We start from the raw sequence: 25403 nt of genomic DNA on the forward strand, positions 1-25403 counted from the left end.
GACAGAACCCCTCAGCTGGAAACCAGAGCTCCTCTGCAATTCTAGCACAGAAAACACTGAATTTCTTTACCAGGACAAGCAGCTGTAGCTGTGGAGCCTAAGAGGGTGATGGAGGGCTGAGGATGGCAGCAAGGGGAATAAAAACATCATCACTAGCACTGGACATGAAAGCCCCCATTGCCCTTGATGGCATTCATAAAGCACACCCTGAGCAGGAATTACTCTAACAGGGTCACGCTTTGTGCTACACAGGGAGCATCCATCCATGCCAGGCACGGAGGTCACCAGCTCACAGGGATTTATCCTCCACACACCCAGCCCTGAGACAAATCCCCTTTTAAAGAAGGGTACGGCTGGGAGGAAATGTTTTAAAATGGAAAAGCAAAGTTAAGCAAACCCAGCCCAAGCAGCCCCAGCTTTGCCCAGACAACAATTCTGGCCAGACAAAATGTGTTTGTTTCCAAAAGGAGGAAAAGTCAAAAGATTTGCTCTCAAAAGACTGCAATTATTTTAACTGCACATAAATGTACCCCTTTCTTGGCTATAAATAACGCCCTGCAATTACGTGCTAATTACTCAACAAACCCCAGCGTAAATACAGCGCCACAAAGATAATCAGATCGTTCTTTGTTCATCGTAAATTAATTGATAATAGGAGCTTTAAAATTGCAAATTAGAGCGATTACACTTGGACTGCTCTGTTGGCCGAGAGTTAATCCTGAGTTTTCCTCCATCAATGGGTAAAAGGATGTGTTACAGGTGGCACTGGGTGACTGTGGCATTCACGTTCCCTGAACATGATTTCTTCACCCAGGGTTTTTCTCCTGGGCAGCTGAGAGGCCTCAGAGAAAAGGAAAATAATTCTTATCTCATTTGCTTCTCCTGTGTTGTGCTCCTGTGGAATGTGTTTGGAGATTTTTTATCCAAGGTGATTGTTTGATTGCATTCTGGTTTGAGCTGTTTTCATTCACTGGCTAATCACAGAATCACAGAATAATGAGGTTGGAAGAGACCTCTAAGATCATCAAGTCCAACCTGTGCCCAAACACCTCAATGAAACTATAGCACCATGTCCAGTCTTTTTTTAAACACATCCAGAGATGGTGATTCTACCACCTCCCTGAGAAGAGCATTCCAGTACTTAATTATTATTTGAGTGAAATTTTTTTTCCTGATATCCAACCTATACCTTCCCTGACATAGCTTGAGACTGCGTCCTCTTGTTTTGAAATTAGGGCCAAGTCGGGACTCTGGAAGGAGCCACGAGTTTTCATTATTATCTTTTTAGCATTCAGTAATTATCTTCTCCGTATTCTTTAGTATAGTATAGTATTCTTTAAGATAATTAGTGCAATAAAGTAATAAATCAGCCTTCTGAGAACATGGGGTCAGCTGCATCATTCTCTCCCCTCATTGGGGTTGCCTGAATTTACAACAGGTGGCAGAGGCGGGCAGGAGGTGACAGTGCTCTGAGTCAGCATCACTTTGCTGTGATTCCCAACACAATTATCCCCTAATTCCCACCCCAGCAGCTCTCCCTGCTGCTGGCAATAGGACCCAGAGTTGTGATCAGCTGTGGAGAGGGGAATTTCCTCACCCTTCTGTCCCCTGTCATCCCTGATTCCCTCTCTTAGCGCTCTGTCCACTGCCCCATTTACGGGCACTGATGCCGTGAATAAACTCAGCTGTAAACAGAAATTGTGGCAATTTCACACCTCCCAAATCCCAGGATTTTTTCATTATTTTGCCAACACGCAAATCTGCCATCCATTCATGCCACACCAGCGGTGGGTGCTTGGCTGATTGCTGGGAGGTTTTGTCCTTTCCTCTGAGGTTGTGCGTGCCCAGGGGGGTTTGGTGTTTGTGTTATCCCCGAGCTCATCCCTGGCTGCCCTGGAATAAAAGGATGGCTGCAGTGGCTGCTTGCTGATTTCCCATTGACTCCTCTTGCAGGCTGAAGGTGTTTCTCATTACTTTCTGATAATGCAGCCAGGACAGCAATTTAGCAGCGCTGACCTTGTAATGATGTTTATTTATTTCTTCTCGCATTGAGGATGGGTTTTGTTACTCGTCCTGGGGCTCCTGGGCTGATTTGGGATGATGATGTGGAGCAGTTCCTAGGCTCAGCTTTGTGGTCACTGATCCTGACTCAAGGCTTGGTTTTAGCACTTGGTTTTAGCCCTGCTGTCACCACTGATTATTTTCAGGGAAAATTAGAGAAAAAGAATGGGAAATATAATAAGCATAGGATTTGCCAAAATCCCTTCCTCTTTTTTTTTGTTTAATATATGTATAAATTACTCCTTTTTCAGCTTAAATGCACCTGAAGCTAAAAGCCAAACTCCTGCAGATTAATTAACACTTAATTAATGCCAAATTAGGCAGTTATGGGGCACTACAATGCAGGAAGAAAGCAGCAACCTGTCATTTCATATAATCCCTCACAACATCACGGCCAACCTCAAGAATTTATAACATAAATCTGCAAGACTTGAGTGGTTTTTTTCTTCCTGCTTTATGACCCCTTTTTTTTTCATTTCATAATTAAACTTTTCAAACTTTATCCTGCAAATAGCAAGAAACGTAGTGTAAGTGGAAGGAGAAAGGACACCATGCTGTGCCTACAGAAATAATGAATTCCTCCTAGGGTTGTAAAGACGTGTACTGATTAAAACTACAACTGCACCGTGCAAAAAGAGGCCAATTTGGTAGCCTAAATGGCTAATTTTTTATTATTTCCTTGATAAAGGTATAAATGGTGCCAGAAGGGTTATTAGGAAATGAAGACTTAATTGTTTCTGAAGTTTTTTTACACCCCATAATGACGCACGAATAGATTCAATGGAAAGTGCTCAAAGACTGGACAACCTTGAGGAATCTCTCGCATGCAGCACTGGATGCATCCCTACATGAGATCTGAGGATTTTCAGGGTGTTCAGAGAGCGAATTTCAAGCAGAATGGTAATTTTATGAGTATTTTTTTCCTGCTGGGAGCCACAATGATGCAGGACTATCGTGGGCTCACATAACATGCCATTTTGGCAGGAGAAAAGTTGTTATTTCAAACTTATAACCGTATTACTCTTTTTTTTTTTTTTTTGGTCAGTAATTTATAAATCCAAACCAAACGCTCCAATAGCTTTAAAAATCTTTACTGGCATGTGAATGTTTTTCCCTGTGTATTTATGTGCCATTTATGTGTTTTTTCCCTGTGCTTTCCCACCACACTCCTCCCAGCCAAAGCCCGGGGGATCTTCACAGAATATCCTGAGCTGGAAGGGTCATCAAAGCTGCACAGGTCAGGCTGGGTCTGGATGCTGCAGAGAACTGAACTGAGATTAAATTCACAGTCTAAACTAAGCCAGACCTAACCCAGCAGAGAGAGGGGTCACAGACACAGCAGTGAGATCCCCAGCCCACGTTCATCACCACAGGGCGGGAGGGAGCTGAGGAACCCCCCCAGTGAGCAGCACATCAGCTCACCTGGAGCTTCAGATCTGCTCCATGAGGGAAGGGAAGCATCACAAGAAAGGTTCATTCCTGAGGTGAAGGTTTCTCCTTGGAGGGTGGGCAAGTCCAGAAAAGCAGGGATATCAAGCTGCCTCCATGGTCACATGGCACACCAGAGCCCAGCCAGGGCTGCATCCCAAGATACCAATAGCCACAAATGGACACCAAGATGGACCAATGCCACAAAAGACCCAAAATGCCCAATGGTCCAATGACCCAAGACAAACCAAAATGGCCCCAAAATGCACGGCCGGGCACGGGCTCTGTCCCTGGGATCAGTTCTGCTCCATTTGCACCTTGCAGTTCATTGTCCCATCCCAGCTTTAGCCCAGGCAGTCCCACCCTGCTTGTTTTTCTCTCTCCAGCCCACGGGGTTTGTGCTCCTGGGCTGAGATTTGGGTCATTTGTCCTTGGTGCCCAGCTGGAGCAGGAATTGTTTTGTCTCCCTGCTCTGTGCACAGAGCTCACCATGCCCTGATGTGAATCCCAGACCCACACACTAAAGCAGCACAGAATGTGAAAAATAGAAATGCAAAAATCCAAGGCATCAGAGGGATCAGCTGGAAGATGAGGGCTTGGAGCACCCTGGGGCAGTGGATCTGTCCCTGCCCATGGCAGGGGTGGCACTGGAGTGGCTTTAAGGTCCCCTCCAATGCAGACATTGCAGACCCATGTGCTGTCCTTGTGCAGACTGTTAAATCCAGGGAGGAACCCGAGTGCAGAAGACAGGGCCACTCAACTGGAAATCTCTATTAATATTACATTTTTTTGCTTACAAAATACAACAGGATCGTGTCTGGGACCTGCAGGTCACGCAGCTCGCTGGGCTGTGTCACCTGGGGGTTAACCACGTGTGATTAGCCGTGCCTCGTTAGAGGCATGACTGCACTAATTGATGGAGAGCTCCCGCTGCCCCCGCTGACATTATTATTGCTGGGATTAAGCAAAGGTCCCTGCAGAGCAGCCAGACAGCGCTTCAGGAGCCTCTCAGATCCTTCCCCAGCACACTGAGGTGTCCCACACTGCAGCCACCAGCCTGCCAGTGACACAGAGGACCCTGCCACCCATCCTGGGGACATGGCACGGTGATTGGGACAGCTGGGGGCTGGCAGGGACCAGGGCTGCTGGCACAGCATGGCAGCACCCTCTGGGACAGGGGACAGCAGCTCTGGGATTGGGAACATCAGCTCTGGGACAGGACCTAGACAGGGATTGGGAGCAGTGACACTAAGGACAGGGGACACAGGACATGTACGAGGACAGGGACATGAGCAGTGCACAAGGACAAGGGACACAGAGCAGTGCACAAGGACAGGGGACACAGGGACAGTGGCACAAGGACAGGGGACACAGGGAGCAGTGGGACAGGGGACACAGGGAGCAGTGGCACAGGGACAGGGGACACAGGGACAGTGACACGAGGACAGGGGACACAGGGACAGTGGCACGAGGACAGGGGACACAGGGAGCAGTGGCACAGGGACAGGGGACACAGGGACAGTGACACAAGGACAGGGACCAGAAGTGGCACGAGACAGGGACACAGGAGCAGGCACAAGGACAGGGGACACAGGGACAGTGGCACAAGGACAGGGGACACAGGGACAGTGGCACAAGGACAGGGGACACAGGGACAATGTCACGAGGACAGGGGACACAGGGACAGTGGCACGAGGACAGGGGACACAGGGACAATGGGCACGAGGACAGGGACACAGGACAGTGCACAAGTGGACAATCACGAGGACAGGGGACACAGGGACAGTGGCACAGGGACAGGGGACACAGGGAGAGTGACACAAGGACAGGGGACACAGGGACAGTGGCACAGGGACAGTGGCACAGGGACAGTGACACAGGGACAGGGGACACAGGGACAGTGACACAGGGACAGGGGACACAGGGACAGTGGCATAGGACAGGGGACACAGGACAATGTCACGAGGACAGGGGACACAGGGAGCAGTGGCACAGGACAGTGGCACAGGGACAAGGGACACAGGGACAGTGACACGAGGACAGGGGACACAGGGAGCAGTGGGACAGGGGACACAGGGACAGTGGCACGAGGACAGGGGACACAGGGACAGTGGCACAGGGACAGGGGACACGGAGCAGTGGCACAAGGACAGGGGACACAGGGACAGGTCACAGGAGCCGGACACACAGGACAGGGGACACAGGGACAGTGACACGAGGACAGGGGACACAGGGAAGTGGCACAGGAAGGACACAGGCAGGACAACAGGGACACAGGACATGGCACAAGGACAGGGGACACAGGGACAGTGGCACGAGGACAGGGGACACAGGGACAGGCACAAGGACAGGGGACACAGGGAGCAGTGACACAAGGACAGGGGACACAGGGACAGTGGCACAAGGACAGGGGACACAGGACAGTACAGATGGCACAGGGACAAGGGCGACAAGGACAGGACACAGGGACAGACATACAGGGACAAGTGCATGGACAGGACAGGGGACACAGGGAGCATCCAAACATCTCCTTCCAGCAAGGCCAGCTGGGAACCAGGCGCTGATTTTCAGTTTGCAAATTATGAGCGTGAGAATATAAAGGCTCCCTTACAAAAGGGAGAGAGAGGCAGAAACAGAGCACATCTTCCTCATTCTTCAGCTCTATTATATCTCTCTGTAGGAGGTGAAAACTGGCAATTACTCTGGGAGATGCACAGGTAGGAAGATGGAACATAAATCAAAATAAAAAGAATCTGAATGCATTCTGCAGTTGTTCAATGGATATTTATTCAGCCGGGCTGCTTGGGAAGGCCTGGAACAGCACATGAGGAGAAGTTTCTGGGATCTGCCTGGCAATCAGAAGAAAAGGAGATGAAGGGAAGCGATGATCCTACAGGCAGCACACGATCCAAACAAAGCATTTGGAGAGGAAAAGGCTGGCACAGGTCATGTCAGCACAAATAATATTTCTGCAAGGTGCAAGTGGTTCGTAATGAACACACGGATGAATTTGGGAGCACTGAAAGCAGTTTCATCCCTGCACTCCACGGGGATTTCATGGGAACAGAAGACAGCATTCATGTGAGGAACACACAATTTTAAAGACTATTCTTGCTTCAGAACCCCCAGACCTTTGGGTATGTGAAGGTCAGAATTCAGATGAACTCGCTGGAATTCATATTCATCAGGAAGAAACAAAGTAAGTCCTGGCAAGCCCATTAAAAAAATACAATGTGCTTTTTTTCCTCAGGAATGACACTGAAATTGGGTGTCATGTATCTGACTTAATGCTCTAATGGGAGGGCTGGAACACAGGGGCAGGATTTACAGGAAATATCTGCTCCTTATCTGATCAGAGAAGGAAACCAAAGTCTCGCAGCCTGACACTCCAAGGTGGCTTTGCTGTCAACTCAAACCTCCAAAATTAACTATTTATCATTGGATTTAAACACAGATCAGTCACATTGTTCAAGCTCAAAGACTCTCAGACCCCAAAGGAATAGACCAAAAAAAAACCCACAAAGGCAGGCAGGAAAATACAGAGGCACACAAAAAATGAGGTGACCTGAGCAAGAAACCCAACACCGGCCCTCGGGCTGGAAATGGTGACAAACCTGCTCCAGGGCTGCTGCTACCAGAGCAAAACACCTCCAAGAACAATTTCTGTGTAAGGAATGATTCAGGAGATTGCCAGCTATCAAGAAATCGTTTGGGGGAAAAAAAATAAGAAAGAAAAAGTCTTTTTGGAAGGTTTCTCCTAATGGAAAATGCAGGAGCTCATCACCAGGGCCTCGCTTTTCAGGAGGAGCTGCAGGGGTTTGGGCTGGGGGAGATTTGCAGAGGGATTTTAGCTTAAAAGCAGCTCCTGGAAAACAATTGGGAGCACGTCAAGGAGGCACAGGGGCACTGCAGGAATGTCCAAAGGAGGAGGCAGAGGGTGAGAGCTGGGCTGGGCTGAGCAGGGAATGCAGCACTTGCAGCTCCTCCTTGCAGTTCCCAGTGTGGAGCAGACCTGGGCTGATCCAGCCTCTGCTCCGTGCTGGAGCTGCAGGACATCCCCAGCCTCTGCTGAGGGTCACCCCAAGGATTTGTAGCCCTACATTTGTTGGGATCACGTTCCATGAAATTAATGATACTGTTATATCATTATAACATTATTATAGTGATGTTATTCAAGATACGAAAACATCAACGCCAGCATCCCTTCATCGCTTCCCTTCATCTCCTTTTCTTCTGATTGCCAGGCAGATCCCAGAAACTTCTCCTCATGTGCTGTTCCAGGCCTTCCCAAGCAGCCTGGCTGAATAAATATAATAATGTTATATCATTATAACATTATTATAGTGATGTTATTCAAGATACGAAAACATCAACACCAGCCAACCACATACTCCTACTTTACACAAACAATACACCTTTACTTTACACAAACTATTCACCCCTGCCTCACCAAATCTGCTGGTATCAGCTCAAAAGAATTATGCCAAAATACCAATTTTCCAATACCAGGGAAATAAAAAAAAAAATCACAAGGCAGCAGCGCCTTTGCAGGAAAACCTTCAGCAGCACACTTGGGGTAGAGCAGGAAAGGAGGAAGGGTAAAGTTTCAAAAGCTGGTTTTAAATAATAGAAAATGTGTAAATATCCACCCAAGTGTCTGGTGAGGAGATCAGTGCTGTCTCCACGCAGAGCCTGGGGCTGGGGCACAGCTGGGAGCGATGCCTGCGGGGATGGAGCCACAGGCACAGGCTGCAGACAGGAACCCAGGGGAGAGGGGGGACCATGGATGTTTGCAGCTCCTCTGGTGGGATGTTTCTAATGCAAATATCTGACAGACTGGGGACTGCAGCTTTTTACAATTTTTTTTTAGCATCAGGGTAACTAAAATGAGATTGTTTATGCATGAATGAGATATCACAGCCCCAAAAAAGCTAAGAGTGAATGAATTCCCCTGCCTGCTGAGTTGGAGGATGAGGTCCCAGCTGAGGGCTGCTCATTGGGGTTTGTCCCTTAAGACAGCCCAGACAAACCCCTAATTCCTCCTTCCTGCCCTAATTCCTCCTCAGCCCCACTGGTCCAGCCTGAAGGATGCAGATCCTCCCTGGACCAGGGCAGTCACAACCACTGAATCATCTGATTCCTCCTCAGCTGCATTGAGGAACTCAGAATCTGCTGCTCAAAGCTTTTCTCTACTTCCACCAGCACAAGAGTCCAGGATGCTCTGTTAAATACCCTACACCCATTAAATAACCCAGAAAGCGCTATTTGCACATGGTGAAAATCAAATATCCCAATGCATCAGCATTTGGCAGCTTCTCTATCACCTTAAAAAAGGCCAAGCTGCCACCCCAGAGAGGGTTTTTAAAAATAATCTTAATTATTGGGCTTTTCCAGCTTTGTTTCAAGAGCACAAGGCTCTCCATCTCGGATGGAGGAGGAATGTGCCTTTGCCCAAAACAATATGCAGCGTGAAGGAAATTCAAACTGACACCATTTCAAGACAGCAAAGACAAACTGGTTTAGCAGCTCTGACAGGCATTTATAAGCAAAATAAAATGTGAATCTAATTTTGGCCTCCTGCACCGAAATAATGTGCAGCATGGTTTGATGTCATAACATGAATATTTCATCCATGAACAGCATCTTGTTTGGGAGGGAGATTTCTCCAGACACCTGGGGGAGATGGAGGAGGCTTCACTCCTCTGAGTAACCTGGGAGTAACTTTTAGACCCTTATTGACTTTTTAACTGTTTTGCCAGATGTCAATATGCAAAAGAAAAAATCATGGCTGAGCCTTTAATTGTAATTAATGGCTGTATTGATCAGCTAAGCCCTGCCTTGCCTCACGTCACAAAACCTGCTGGATTTCAGAAGGTTCCCTGCCAAAAAGTGCTTTATCCCCATGCCTGGGAGTAAAATGAACTCTGCAGCCCATTCTTTTTCAAGGCACATTGATGAGGAGCAGAGCAGTGAACTGGGGCAAAGTTGGGTGTTTTCAGCCTCCAGAGCATTTTGTTTTGATTTGCATCGAGTTTCAAGGTTCAGCAGTTTAACAGCCAGCACGGCCACGTTCTCATTTCCTTCATTTCGAGTCTCGAGCAAAAAGCATCACAAGGTTCCATCTCCAGGAGGAAATCAATCCCAAATTCCACCTGGCAGTTCACCAGGGTATGGAGAGAACCAGCCCAGCTACTGCTGGAGTTTATGCTGAGTTTTGGCACCAAACATTTGCACAGCCCTTGAAGTTGCTCAGTTTGCGGCCTGAAAAACAAGCAGCGAAAAAGATGCACATAATTTAAATGACACTGAATATTCAATAATGGAAATGACTCAAATATTAGAAGCTCTTTGATGGGTGTTTCTGGGGGAGCTGCGTTTGTCCTTGACCTTTGCTTACTCTACGCATAATTAACACATCCATAATATCACATAAATGCCACTTATTGATACTGTCCCAAGGGCAGCTGGTTATCTGGGAAGAACATGGCCACATTAACATTTCCTAACTCATTTAGCTCCTCTTGCACATTAAACTGAGGAAAGCCATTTGTCACACCACCCCGAGATGTGTTTTAAGCAGGCAATATTTAACGAGGTAATGGTGTGAGTGTTGTCAGGGCACGGTGACAATCATTTAAAGGGACAGCTCTAACGAGGGCAGCCTGGAAGGACTCGGGGTGGAACCACCTGGAGATTAAACACAGAGCTTGGGAATGTCATTTCCCCCCTCATTTTTCACACTTCTGCCTTATTTAGCCACAGCAAGTGGTGATGGAGATGGATAAACCCATGGCCAGCGACCTGTGCCCTCTCCAGGGGTGACATGGTGACATCCCCCGAGGTGCCAGCTCAGCAAAGGTGTGAGGTGCATCTCCTGCAGCAAGGCCAAGCCCAAGAGGTTTAAGGATAATAATAATAATAATAATAATAATAATAATAATCATCATCATCATCATATATAATTATAGGTATATATATACATTATTTTATATATTATATCTACTAAATAACAATATTAATATTAATATTAATATTAATAGTAATAGTAATAGTAATAGTAATAATAATAGTAGTATTGCATCCTCTTTCCCTCCAGAACACGTTCTCCATTATTCACTGACACACAAATAAAATATTCAGGGCCACTTCAGATTTTTTCGAGCATTTCGTTCACTGCACTTGACTTTTATCTGGGAATTATTTTTAAAGACTTCCCTAAGAAATCTCTGATAAAACACATGTCAGCACTTTGGCAGGGCTGGCAATTTTTTTTTTTTTTTTCCCGAGCTGGAGTTAAATTTAAAAATGGAAATTGGACTAATTAATTACTTCAGATGGAAGAAGAGAGGAGGATTTCAGCACGGGGCTGAAATGAAACAATGCAAGAAGGAATTGGGCACTTCAGGGATGGAGCATCCTCTGGACCAAGCTCAGCTACAAGTATGGCTCTATAAATTATTAAATTATTAAATAATCCCTACTAAAAGCTCGATGTTTCCAAGTCAGAATCTTCCTGTTCAAGAAGAAAGGTAGAGAAAAAGTGCTTGGTAAACAGACAAGGAAAGTATTCCATGAGGCTCCACCAGGGAAAAGGAAAATGAATAAAGCCAGAAGCTGCTACCAGGTTTTCATTTTGTACTTCTACAAAAGAAGAAGGAACAGAAATGAAATATAATCAGTGGATAAGGAGCAGGTGATGTAAGGAATAAATACCCAAGTTATCAAATAACACAGCTGACTGCTAGAATAGAGCAGATCCTGCAGCATAACCTGCATTTCAGTATTAAAAAATTGAAAAAAAAATCAAAAACAGCCCTGGGCAAATACTGGATTTTTCCCTGCTGATGTTGGTTTAAAAGATGCAAATTCATTCACAAGCTGCAAGGTTGGGGAGTGACTGTTAAACCTGCACAGCAGTGACCATTAAACACAAGAGCAGCAATTACACAAAGGGAAACAGTTTTCCTTGGGAAAAGGAAACTGTGCACCATGGAAACCTCTCTGAGCTCCATCACCAAGTTTAACTGAAGAAATAAAGTGGGAAAAGTTTTGCCCTCTTTTTATTTGGATAATGGGGGCAGAGCTCTCCCTGATGTGTTTTTTTTTCTAAGTGTGAGACGGGAGTTGTCAATCCATAGGAATGAACCCACAAACTCCTCACAAATCCAAAATCATCCATTACAAATTCCCAGCTTCTCTTTGGTGGGAAAAGTGCTGAAACAGGCTACTCTGAAAATGAAGTACAGCAGAAACAGAGCGAGTGTGTGACTTGCCCAGCCCTCCCTGCTTAATATTCCTCTGCTCTGGCAGAACCTGCACAGAAAATGCATCTGGAAGTGCCCAGGGTGTGTGACAGGTTCCTGACAGATGATGGATGGATCAAAGCCAACAGCTGGAATGCAGAACGATCAGGTTCAGCAATGAGGGGATGAGTGACAGTGGCTAAGGAGATGAACACAGGGGGGACCTTGCAGCAGAAGCTGCATCACCTGTTCCTCCACGGAGAGGATAATGGATGAGGTGACAACAGCAGCAACTCATTGCCAGCCAGGAATGTGGGCTTGAAAAATCCCTCTCAGTGCTTTTGTGGTTGTGTTAGCAGCCTTGGGAACTCGTGGAGGGGTTTTGAGGATTCTGAGGGGCTGTGCTGATTTGCCATCGGGTTTGGGAGCTGGAAATGCTGCCCTGGACCCAGCCCAGCATCACCCTGGAACAGGCTGCTTCAGGTTAGCCTTTTTCAGCACTTTTCCCCTCACAGAGAAGCTGGGAATTTGTAATGGATGATTTTGGATTCCAAAGCCATCAGAGCCACCTCAAAGGCAGCTCCAATGATTTCTAAACAAGTTCAGCTTCAGAAAAGGATAAGGGAGTGTTTAAATGTGTAATATGACCCAAAGAGCAAAAGGATTATAAAAAATAGAGAGAAGGGGGAAAAGGCATTTGGGATCAAAGCATATTTGCTGCTCTGACCACTTCTGGAGGTCTGAGAATTCTGAAGAATTTGGTATCTTGTGTCATTAGTGAAAACAAACAGCCCCACAAGTGAGTTCTCAGGAGTGTCCTGTTTCACCGATATCCCACCAGCCAAAGGAACAGCTCCATGGGAAGGTTCCAGAAAGCAGAAAGTTCCTCTGAACCCCAGCACATCCCTGCCCCTCCTCAGGCTGCTCCCTGCTAAGCCCAGCCTAACCCTGCCTGCTGTTTCCAGCTAATGGATGGAGCCATTTGCAGCAGTGGAATATGAGGAGCCTCCAGCTCAGACACATTTCCTGATTTCCTGCCCCTCCTGCAGCACTAATTCCACTTCCCTGCACATCCTGCCTGTCCCAGGCACATCCTTCCTCCACCCAGCCTCAGACCACAGCCCCATTAAGCAATCAAACCATGGATGCTCATTAGCTGCTGCTCCTGCTGCTCTTTGGTCTCTCTTTGCCTTTTCTTCTCAATTTACACAATATTTGGGTGGGGAACTTGGAACTCTTTGCCTCTTGCACTGTCTCACACACCTGGAAGGTGTTCTGGGATGTGCAGCTATTCCAGTTGTGTTATTTATTTATAAAAATTTACAAAACTTACACAAAAGTCAGAACAGCCTTGGGTTACTCGGCCACCTTCAGCTCACAAACAGCAATGACAACTTTCCTGCTCTCTCCTTTTCAGATTATGAATTTAAGAGGGATTCCCGTTTTTATTTCTTCCTACAAAAGAATCCAAAGAGGCTGAACAGAACAAAAAGGACTTGGATTGGCAGGACAAGGAAGAAGGGTTTCCCACTGCCAGAGGGAAGCAGGGGATGGGATATTGGGATATTGGGATGTTGGGATATTGGGATGTTGGGATGTTGGGATGGAATCCTTCCCTGTAGGGTGGGAAGGGACAGGGATGGAATTCCCAGAGCAGCTGGGGCTGCCCCTGGATCCCTGGCAGTGCCCAAGGCCAGGCTGGACATTGGGGCTGGAGCACCTGGGACAGTGGGAGGGGTCCCTGCCCACGGCCCCATCCCTAAAATCAGATGATCTTTAAAGTCCATTTCAGCACAAACCATTCTGAGATCCTCTCAAGTTATTTCTCCTAGTTCTGAGTAAATCCTGTGGGAAATCAGTGGAATTCAAAGGGCTTTTTTCCCCCCAACTGAACACCTACTCAGCTCCTGTTCATCTGAAAGTCGGTTTACTTGAGCAAGGCTAAAGAAATCAAGCTGTCCATCAATTATTTAAAGTGTTTGGCCCCGATCCTGGCTCCACACTTAATTCCACCACAGCCTTAAAGCTGGAATCTTCCAGAGCCAGAGGAAAGAAAAGGCCTGGGTTGACTTTTGGGGTGAAATGAGTTGTTTTGGATGCTCTGAGCAGATGGTGGGGGTGGATCCAGAGCTGGGCAGGGAATTTTCCCTTCCACACCCTGAGCTCAACCACCTCCACCAGGGCTCTGAGCTGGACTTTGGGGCCTTCTCAGCAGAGATCCTGAAATCCAGATGTAGAAATTTCCAATAGTTATATCTCTATAAAAGTCTACTCAATGATATAAAAATAGAAGTATAGCTAACACTCCAAATCTTTGTCCTTACAAGAAGGGGAGAAATGCATTCTTCTGTTCCATGGAATTTAATTAGTTCCTAAATTTAGGTTCTGTCAGTAAAGTTACAGAGGATTCACTGCAGTTGGATTTAAATATTGGGTGATATTTTATATTTCACACAATGCTAATGGATGACATTACCTTCATATAGATATTGTCAAGTATTTCTGTCTGAATGCTTGGGTCTATTCACAATGTTTTAGTCAGCTAAATCATATTTGATTGCATTTTAAAAAAACACTTTCAGTCCCAGATATTTGTTATTTGAAAGGAAGAATTCAGTGAGACCCTGAATCCCATGAGCTGGGAAAGACTGATCTAAAGCAAAACCACAGGTGCAAAAATAATTAAATCTTTTAAGCATCAGAGTTATGATGCAATCCACAGGGGAGAAGAAGTCAGTGCTGAAATTCCTCCTCTGATATAAACTTATTTCTTCCAACTGCTCAGTACCTTAAAATTCAAAGAATTTGGTAGAACTTTCTAGAAATTCCAGCACTTCAATGTCTCAGTGTCTCTGAGTATTTTGTGCACCTCAGTTCTTAATCTGCAGTAGAACAGCACAGAAGCAGCTCAGGAGAGCTGCACAAGGGTCATTCAACACCTGGAATTCAAAGTCCATTCAGTAAGAAGGGTCAAACCATTCTCCAGTTTGGCTCCAGCTGCTGCTGCCTCAAACTGCAGAATTCCCAAGGTATTTTCTTGGTATATATTCCAAGGTATTTTCTCCTGGAGATGCTGAGTTGGGACAAAATTGAGGCCAGACTTACTCAAAATTCACCCAGATACAGGATCTGCCACCTCAGGCTGCTGCAGCTTGGGAAGGGTTTTAATAAATCCTCCACGAGCATCCCCCACGTTATTTTAAATTATTTTGTTTGTTTTTATGGAGCAGATTCACTCAGCTTAAACTTCTTTGCAAGCTCTGTGCCACACAGGGAGAGCAGCTGGATGGTGCAGGACTAGAAATGCCATTTTCAAATGTGACCCCAAAGTTCATTTTTGGCAGATGGGATTTTCCAGGTACAGAGCTGAGCTCCCTCCATAATATCTGAACTCAATTTAAGTTTGATCTATAAGATTATTTTCATTCCAACCCCTTTGGACACTTGCAACAACAACATTTCCCTTCTCCCTACACGGATTTAATTTGGTCATGCACTGCAACTCTGCTTAGAAAGCTGCTTAGTGGCAATGTTTCAGAAATCTGAATCAAATTTTCCTGAGTGAAATAAAATTAGTTCTCCAGGAAAGGATAATCCACTTTTCCAGGGGCAGTGGTTCCATATTTTAGTAATGGTTCAAAAATACAATAATAATCCTAATAATGAAATGGCTGTGAGATAGAGTGAGTGCTGATGGCAGGCTGGATATGGGAGCAGTCTGGGATGAACAGGGAGTGACTGGGAGCACTGGGCCACAAAACCACAGATTTACACCAGAAATCTCTGATCTGTGTGAATTCTCTGGCCTGGATCTGCCAAGGGCTGCAGAGCCATTTTAACCCCCCAGAAATGTGAGTTTGGGGCTCACAGAGCTGCTGATGTGGCCAAACCTGCAGGGTTTGGTGGTGCTGAGCAGTTCCCCAGCTCTGCTCTGTCACACACATCTTTTATGGAAAATCCTTTCTTTAGGATTTTCCTCCTGAGAAGCTGAGAGGCCTCAGGAACAAAATGCAAACAATGGTTATCTGCTGCTGTGGAATGCAACAGGTGCATCTGGGATTGGTCTCATGTGGTTGTTTCTAATTAATGACCAATCACAGTCAGCTGGCTCGGACAGAGAGCTGAGCCACAAACCTTTGTTATCATTCTTTGCTATTCTATTCTTAGCCAGCCTTCTGATGAAATCCTTTCTTCTATTCTTTTAGTATAGTTTTAATGTAATATATATCATAAAATAATAAATCAGCCTTCTGAAACATGGAGTCAGATCCTGGTCTCTTCCCTCAACCAAGAACCCCTGTGAACACGGTCACACTGCTCATTTTCTGGAGCCTCTCCCACAGCTCCAACCCAATCCCTGTAACTTCCAAGCCCTGCAGGGTGATTAACCCAATTACCAAATGTACTAATTACACCATGAAGGGCTTGGTAATTCCCAAAATCCAAGTTCCAGGAGCTGCTGGCAAACAAGGTCACCCTGGCACTGCCCAGAGGTCAGAGCATCATCTCTCCCCATCCCAAATTCCCCAGCTACGCCCTGCCCACCACCAGGCCAAGGAATTTGGAAACCCAGAGAGGACTGGGACCTTCTCAGGAGCTGGGGTCATCCTCCAGCAAGAGAGGCAGAATCAGGAAAAAAGGGTGAGAGCAGAATCATGGCCAGGGAGATGACCTGACACAGAAACCCCCTAAAACCACAAAATCCGACCATTTCCCAGCACTGCCAAGGCCACCAGTGCCATGTCCCCAAGTGCCACATCACCAAAGGTTTTAAATCCCTGCAGGGATGTTCCAGCACTCCCTGCTAATTGGGAAGTGATCAAGCATCTGCTCACAGTGCACCTTCCTTGCCAGTGGCAGAAATGACCAGTGGTGGCTGGTGACCTGTGAGTGTCCCTCACAGTGTGACAGCATCAAATCTGATGAAACTTTCTCAATCAAACCCTTTTTTTTGTGAACCCTCACTAAAAAAAAAAAAAAAAATCCAAATAATTGGAACAATTGCATGATGTTCCCAGGAGAGCCCACAGGGGTTTTATCCCCCTTCCAGCCGGAGTGGAAAGCAGCAGTCCCAGCCAGCTGGGCTCTCTCCATCCCTCTGGGAATGCCCACTCCAAACCCACACAATTTCTGTGGAAAGCCCTTGGCCAGGGAGACCACACAGGCTCCATTCAGCTGAGCAAGCAAGGCTGGGAACCCATTAATTTGCTGGGTGAGTTATGGTTCCCTGCAGCACCTTTTGTTCACTGTCAAGGTTCTGCAACAATGACAGATGCAGCTACAGCCAGCCCAGAACTCCAGAATCTGATCTCCTAAATCATTCCAGATATTAAATGTCTCAGCAATGAGCCTGGCAAATGAATTCCTCTGGAGCTCACACTTGGTGCTGAGCACGAGGGACTCCCCACACAGCTCCCCATTGTTCCCTGGGAAATTATGCCATGGAAATCATCCCTGGAAAGGAACCAGAATGCCAGGAAAGCTCACACCACTTCCAGAGGCTGCTAAAAGGAGCTGCAAATCCACCTGGATCAGTGAGGCAGCACTGTGGGGCATTAGGAGCTCACCAATCCCAGTGTTAATAGCAGGAGCTGGACATGCATATAAAACTCCCACTTACCCTAGTAAATAAACAGCAAAGACTGCAGCAAAATAAAGAACCAGGGGAGCACAGGCAGAATGCTTAAGCAGCAAGACACGGGCTGGGTTTAGTCTGGCTCTTCTCAACCTCAGTATTAATCTTTTTTTTTCTTTTTTTTTTTTTTTTTTGTTTAAAACCCTCTCCTTCCTTCAGCCACAGCAGTCAAGACAAGTGAGCAAATTCCACCTCAACTCATTTATAAAGAGCCCAGAACTGTTCAAAGGAATCCTCGCCCAAAGCAGATTAAGGCACGCAGAGGATGGAACAATTGCTACTTCATTTTTAATTTCTCCCAATCACCATCAGATAGATGACAGTGCTCAGCACAGGAAGGATTCTACAGGCTCCATAAACAATAGAGGTATTACCCATTATCACACAAGTACAAATTAGTTTGACCTTTCCAGCTTTTTCATATGAGGCTTCTTTTTTTCCACTTGACTAGAGAAAATATTGAGTCAAGCCATGCTCTGCACTCTCCCTGCTCAGATGTGTTTGACCAGTGTTTCTTCCCTAAATCTGCAATTAGAAGAGACCCATTAAACACTGAATTCACCCGTGCTGGAATTCTCTGGCTCACCCAGCACATTCCTGGCGCTCTCCCAGCCTCACTCCTGGTGCTGCTTTTGCCATGGGGGACAAATGTGGGATCTGAGAATTTCATATTCCATGGGAAGGGTTGGGAACGACATGGAAATGTTGTTGTGGCAGCAGAGATCATTATGGAAGTGTTTGGGTTGAAAGGGGCTTTAAACGTCATCTCAAACCCACCTCTGACCTGGGCAGGGACACCTTCCACTGTCCCAGCTTGCTCCAAACCTGGCCTGGGACACTTCCAGGGCAGCCACAGCTTCTCTGGGAATTCCAGCCCCTCCCCACCCTCACAGGAAGGAATTTATTCCCAAAATCCTATCCATCCCTGCCCTCTGGCAGTGGGAGCCATTCCCTGGGCACTGCCTTATCCCAGGGGATGGAACAGGGCATTTCCTAGGCACTGCCTTACCCCAGCCCATGGTGCAGGGAGGGTGTTCTCTATGCCCTGCCTTACCCCAGATCATGGAGCAGGGTGTTCCCTATGTCCTGCTTTATCCCAGGGGATGGAGCACAGTGTTCCCTGAATCCTCCTTTACCCCAGCCTATGGAGCAGGGTCCTGCCTTATCCCAGGGGATGGAGCAGGGCATTCCCTGAATCCTGCTTTATCCCAGATCATGGAGCAGGGCATTCCCTGAATTCTTCTTTACCCCAGATCATGGAGCAGGGCATTCCCTGTGTCCTGCCTCACCCCAGCCCATGGAGCAGGGCATTCTCTATGCCCTGCCTTATCCCAGTTTATGGAGCAGGACATTCCCTGGGCCCTCCCTCACCCCAGCCCATGGAGCTGGGCATTCCCTGTGTCCTGCCTTACCCCAGGAGATGGAGCAGGGCATTCCCTGGGCCCTCCCTTACCCCAGCCCATGGAGCAGTGTGTTCCCTGTGTCCTCCCTCACCCCAGCCCATGGAGCAGGGCATTCCCTGAATCCTCCCTCACCCCAGCCCATGGAGCAGGGCATTCTCTATGCCCTGCCTTACCCCAGCCCACGGAGCAGGGCATTCCCTGTGTCCTCCCTCACCCCAGCCCATGGAGCAGGGCATTCCCTGAATCCTTCCTTACCCCAGCCCATGGAGCAGGGCATTCCCTGTGTCCTCCCTTACCCCAGCCCATGGAGCAGGGCATTCTCTATGCCCTGCCTTATCCCAGTTTATGGAGCAGGACATTCCTCACCCCAGCCCATGGAGCAGGGCATTCCCTGTGTCCTGCCTCACCCCAGCCCATGGAGCAGGGCATTCCCTGTGTCCTGCCTTATCCCAGCCCATGGAGCAGGGCATTCCCTGTGTCCTGCCTCACCCCAGGGATGGAGCAGGGCATTCCCTGTGTCCTGCCTCACCCCAGCCCATGGAGCAGGGCATTCCCTGAATCCTCCCTTACCCCAGCCCATGGAGCAGGGCATTCCCTGTGTCCTGCCTTACCCCAGGGGATGGAGCCCAGGGCATTCCCTGTGTCCTGCCTCACCCCAGCCCATGGAGCAGGGCATTCCCTGTGTCCTGCCTCACCCCAGCCCACGGAGCAGCTCCCAGTGCCCGGGATGCTCCGTGGTTCCAGCTCTCTGGGCTGAGTGCTGCCACCCTGTGGGACCCGTGTCGCTCCGGTGCGAGCCTGGCGCTGCCGGGATGCTCAGCACACACCTGAGCTTGGGATGCTGGCAGGGCTCAGAGGAGCAATCCAGCTGCTCCCAGACGAGCACAGCACTCTGGGATAATCCTGGCAGCTGATTCAGGAGCTGGGGATGTTTATAAATAGGATTTAGAACAAAGAGGTTACTGAGTTCTGAGCAGAATAAGAACAGATGTTACAATCCAGGCTCATTTGTAAGGCAGAGGTAACTGATGAATTTACACAATCCCTGTTTACTCACACAGATCCGGGCCTGGGTGGAAATCCTGCTCTGTGCATCACCCACAGCACAGAAATTCAGCCTGGAATCTCTCCTGTGCTCTGCTTCATATTTCATTCATTTCTGCTTCCAGCTATACATGCACAACAGAGGGCATGATACATCTCCCTAATTGAACAATACAGATCAATTAAATATGAAAAGTCGTTCTTGGACTGAAACCCTCTCAGGCAAATGTTCTGCTCTTATGCTAAGTAACTCTTTTAAAAAGCTGGGAGATGAGTGCTGTTCAGAGGGGGATTTATTTATTTATTATATTTTTTTTAAGACTGGGAGACAAAGCCCAAAATGATTCATCCATTCATTCATGACAAGAGGAGAGAGTTTTGACCACTGAGCAAGGTAAAACATCTTATTTGATGAAATTTCCCCAGTGCTGTTTGTGTGAGGTGCAGAACCCTCTGTGCTCTGCAGTGATCACCCAAACCACGGCCATGGATCAAACTGGACAAAGATCTCCCTGCTCCAGCTATAGAAATGTATAAAAATGAGCAAAAATGAGCCCTGGGGCTCTCCTGATGGATTTTTGGGTCTCCACACTCCCATCACGGGCAGCACAGAGAAGCAAATGTGTTTTGTTGTGTGGAAGTGTTCCCAAATAACGCCTTGTGATCTGAATAAAAGGAGTTTAATGGTTCAAATCTCACAGGTAGGCCACTGCTGTGCACCACTGGCACTAAATCACCCTCACAGGAGAGGTTTGTCCACCACAATCACCCGGGCTGTCCTCTGTTCCCTTCCCCAGCTCTAATCAAATGCAATGACCTGCTGAGCCTTATGCAAATTGCCCTTAAACACCACATCTCTTCCTCGGCTAAACATTTATATCAATAAATGATAAACACAGATTTCGCCCGAGGCCAGCAAAGATACAGCACTGTCAGAACTCCTGGCAAAGCAAATCAGTCTGGAGCCAGGGGCTGCTCAGCTCAGCTCTCCTGGAAATCTGGAGAAAACCAAGATTTACTGGTGGCTATTTCATGCACATCCTGCTCTCAACAAGAATTGGGGAAATATCACATGGGAGGGTTGAATCCAAAACCCAAAGAGGAGAAAAGGTGGGGAGGAACCATCCTGGGCCTTTGCTTTTATCTTTATTATAACTTATCTCAGCAGGACTGGGTACTGGATAGATTGAACATGAGTAAGGGTGTCTGGCCAGATCTGAGACATCTCCAGCAAGTCCTCAAGGAATGCAGCATCAGCAGCTGAACCCCTGGGAGCTTGAGGAAGAACTAATAGAAAAAACAAACGTGGCAGAACCTTGTTTTTGAAACCTTTAACACAATTTTTAAAATAAATCCCTGCCATATTTTGAAAATTTAACAGTTATATTTTGAAAATATGACTGCAGATGATTTTTTTGAGTCCTTCTGAAGCGCAGTGAGTGCATCACTTACCTCACTGGAGGCCACATGCTGATACATCTGTGCTGTGATTATGACCCCGAGCAAAAATCCCAATTTATGTCACAGAGGCAAAACTTCCCCCTTCTGCTGCACCTTCCTGAAGATGAACTCTGCTCCTGCCAGCCACCAGATTGTTTAAAAGCGCTCTGACCCTGATGGTCCTGAGCCTTGACCTTCACTGATTTAACCAGCAATTAAAAACACCCCAACAACTCATTCTTTTTCTCAGTGTTGTGTTGGGATAGATTCTTACCCTGCAGATTGAGATAAAATGACTGCACCCAGGGAACAGCAAAGCAGGGAGTTATTTCCCAACATCCCCACCTTCAGAACTCTGTTTAGCAGCAAACACTGCTCCCTTGGTTCACAGGGAGTGAGAAGCTCGTGTGTGTGAGGATGAGAAGCAGATTTGACACAGATTTGACACATTTCCTTTGAATACCCCCAGATTTGGTGGCTGCTGGGAGGAGGGGGAGGCAAGCAAGAGCTGTGCACTGGCGTGAAACCGTAAATCAGCAGGGTGTCATCATTATGGATTTGCTTTGCTAATAATAAAAAAGAATGAATCACTGCTGTCATGATACCCATGTCTGCACTGGAGAAACCACGGTGCTGAGGATGCGAGCAGGGCTCACATTTGTGGATTTGGGGTGATTTGGGAGGAAATCACCAACGCTTGGCTGTGTTTGTGATCACCTCCCTGCCAGGGGCTGCACATCACTCACCCAGCAAGCAGCACAGGCTCCCAGTGGGAGGGAAAATTCCCAACTGTTGCACCAAAGGCTCTTCAAAGGGAGCTGGATCCCCTTTGTGACAGCGGGGCTGAGCACAGGGCAGCCCCACATCAAAGCAGAGAGACAGAAATGCACACACTGCTCCAGGTCATCCCAGGCCACACAGGGCAGGTGTGGGAAGAAACCCCAGACTTGCTCTATTCTAACAGGGCTAAAAATAGACCTGTGATGATTTATGAACTTTCAAAGGCAGCAGAGGATTTTTAAGCAGCAGCAGCAGCTTCTGCTCCGTCTGCATCCCTCGGCGCCAGGGCTCCGTCCACCCTGCCCTGATGGGATCCAGCCCCTCCAGAATGCTCACCAAGCACAATTAAACAAGACCACAAGAGCAAATAAAAAGGCACTGATCTATTTGTCTTGTGGGTATTATCCTTCCCTCACTCTGCCTCGTCTTTACCCCCCCAGTTTCAAATATTCTTTTTTTAAATGAAGTTAACTCCACAGAACTGCCATACAAAGCCAAGGTAAATAAATCACGTAGCACCTGAATATTTACAAAATCACTCAGAAGTTTTGCATGTCTGTGAGAAATTTTATGTGAGCTCACCCCTGATTTCCATCTGTTCCTAATGGGGTAACACACAAGTGAATTTGAAACCAAGGAAATGTTAATTCCAGTGAAGACAGACCTGGATAGCAACAAGAAAGATTTTCCTGCATGTCCGAGTTTGGGAACCATGGTGGGCTCCCAGCAGCTGTCACTGCTGCTGTCCTTCCCTCTGGAGCAAAGCTCCTCAGCCACGGGCTGGCAATCAGCACCAGGAATCAAACACTGGAGGGATGAACTGGAAAATCGCGGCAGGACCCCCTGGAGGAGGATGGCCGAGGTCTCAGGGACCCCCACCCCATGGGCAGAGGTGTCCTTGTGGCCAGGGCAGAGGACACCTCACCCTCAGCATGCCAGGTGAGGGCTGGCAGCCCCACACACCCCAGTTAACCCATGCAGAGCCGGGCTCTGCAGGCTGCAGCACCTCAGTGTTCAGGGATGCTGCCTGCACAGGTGAGCTGCTCCTCTGCTGTCATTCACATTCCCAACACACAGTTTTGTCACTGTGGAGAGCAGGACCAGCTTAAAATTCCAGGAGCGCCAGACAGGCTGGGAGAGAGCTCAGCTCCTCTGCAGAAGGATGGGGAAAATCCTTCCAATGGCAGAGTTTTGCCAGGATCACTGAACTCCAGCTACCTGCAGGCACACCCTGCTTCCCTGCACTCCCACCACCCTACAGCTGTGGGGTTTTGGGGCAGGAGACCCTCAGAGCCTCCCAAAGGTGTTTAGAAACACAGCCAGAGTTTGGGGCGCAAAGGGACGATTCCTGAAATCCCCCAAATTCTTGTCAGAGGGTTCAGCTGTGCCCGGAGTTCAGCACGGGAGGGAGAGGTTGCTGCTCGCCAGTGGAAGCCATTGTCTCCAGCAGGCTGCCAAGGGGACATTAGCGGTGTGCACACCTCTAAATGAGGCTGTACAGCACGGAAAAGAGGGATTAGCCATGTAAAGTCAGTCCTTTTGGTATTAGATTAAAGAGGGGAGGTGACTTTGAAGGATTATTCAAGAGCCATTTAAGCAGTTTGCAGGGACTTACAAACTGCGGAGTAAAAATGCAGCTCCCTCAGGTCCAGAAAAGAAGAAAAATTCAGTTTCCCGGCCAGGAAAGCAGCAGGAAAAGCTGCTGGGAGAAGTGCAGGCCCCCAGCACGCTGCTGCCAGGCTCGGTGCTGGCTGTGGAGCCCGGCTGCAGCATCACCTGCACACCTGGGCTGGAGCTGCTGCAGGAGAGGAGCGGGGAAGGGGCTCCCACAGCACGGGGATGGGTCACGGCATCCCCGGGCACCCAGACACCCACCCACTGCGGGCACGGGGTGCTGGGTGCGGGAAAGGAGCTCCGGACTATCGCGACCATCACGAGAGGAGCGCCGCCAGTCCCTGCTCCCACCCCGGTGATTTATCCGCTGGGATGCGGGTCCTGAACCGAGCCATGGAAACCGGAGGATCAGCCACAAAACCTGATTTGTGCCTCCAGCCAAACGTGCCCTGCTTCCCCGCACCTCCGGGTGCCTCATCAGCGTGCCGGCTCTTAATCCTCTGCCCACATTAATCCAGCCAGGGGAGAGCAGTACGTGGCACCAAGACATCAGACTGCTCTATGGAACGAGCCCTCCTCGAGGGAAAAAAACCTCCTTTGGCTTGGTCTAAATTAAGGTGACGGGTAATTAGTATGTAAGATACAAACTATTGCCACTTGTTATGCAAGCAGCATCCTTTAATTTGTAGTTTCGAGAGCAAGCCGCTCCTGTCTGGGATAAATAAAACAACACGCTGCGGTATGTTGCTCACGACACGGGAGCAGCAGCAGCCTGGGGAAAGCAAAAGGAGCTTCAACTCCAGCCGGGAACGCGGCTGGAGACGGCAAAAAGTTCTGCGTGCGCCTGGAGCAGCCTGAGGGGAGCATCCCCGCGTCCGCATCCCGGGATGTGCCCGCTCTCACTCAGGGATCATCCCCGCTCTCACTCGGGGATGCTCCTGCTCTCACTCAGGGATGCGCCCGCTCTTATTCAGGGATCATCCCCGCTCTCACTCAGGGATGCTCTTGCTATCAGGCGGGGATCATCCCCGCTCTCAGCCGGAGATGCGCTCGCACTCACTCGGGGATGTTGCTGCTCTCACTCAGGGATCATCCCCTCTCTCACCCGGGGATCATCCCCACTCTCACTCAGGGATGCTCCGCACGCCCCCGCGGCAGCTCCGCGCTCCGGTGGCACCGGGGGTCCCTGCGGTCCCCTCGCCCCTCCGGCCGCGCCTCCGCTCCGCAGCGCGCTCTCTTCCCCCGCGCCGCAGCCTTGCTTGAAAATCCCTTATTTACCCCCTATTTATTTTTTTCCCTAAATCCCGCTTTAAATCCGCCTCCCTCCCTCCTCTCCTCTCCTCGCCGTGCCGAGCCGAGCCGAGCCGCGCTTACCTGCCCGGGGCGGGGGGCTCATGCCCGGCGCGGCTCCGCGGTGCGGGCGCTCCCGCGCGGTGCCGCGGCCGCAGCATTGAGCGGCAGCGGCGGGGCCGGGCGGGCTCCGCGCTGAGCCCACCCACCCCCGAACCGCCGTGCGCGGGGGGCGGGCGGGGCCGCCTTAACCCTTCCAGCCCCGCCGCTGCCCGCCCGGAGCCCGCCCGGCAGCGCCCGGTGCCGGCCCCGCATCCCCTGCCCTGCCCTGCCCTGCCCTGCCCCGGCCGGCTGTGCTGCAGCCCAGGTGCGGCTCTGTCCGCGGCTCCGAGCCCGTTCCCGTCGTGATCCCCGCTTTTCCCCATCCCCGACCAGCCCCGAGCCCGTTCCCGCCGCGCTCCCCGC

The 25403-nt window shown here is 48.8% G+C and overlaps 1 protein-coding gene across 2 annotated transcripts in view; it reads right to left on the reverse strand.

Moving 5' to 3' along the window:
• LOC135453067 (contactin-4) overlaps window positions 1-25132 on the reverse strand; it is a 267949-nt gene extending 242817 nt beyond the window's left edge. For both annotated transcript variants that reach the window (XM_064723696.1, XM_064723694.1), the window contains exon 1: window positions 25023-25132. The gene's annotated coding sequence lies outside the window, so the exon portion shown is untranslated. The remainder of the gene's footprint in view (window positions 1-25022) is intronic.
• Between the last annotated feature and the right edge of the window lie 271 nt (window positions 25133-25403).

This window comes from Zonotrichia leucophrys, chromosome 12, assembly GCF_028769735.1.
Source record: "Zonotrichia leucophrys gambelii isolate GWCS_2022_RI chromosome 12, RI_Zleu_2.0, whole genome shotgun sequence".
NCBI classification, from domain to species: Eukaryota; Metazoa; Chordata; class Aves; order Passeriformes; family Passerellidae; genus Zonotrichia; species Zonotrichia leucophrys.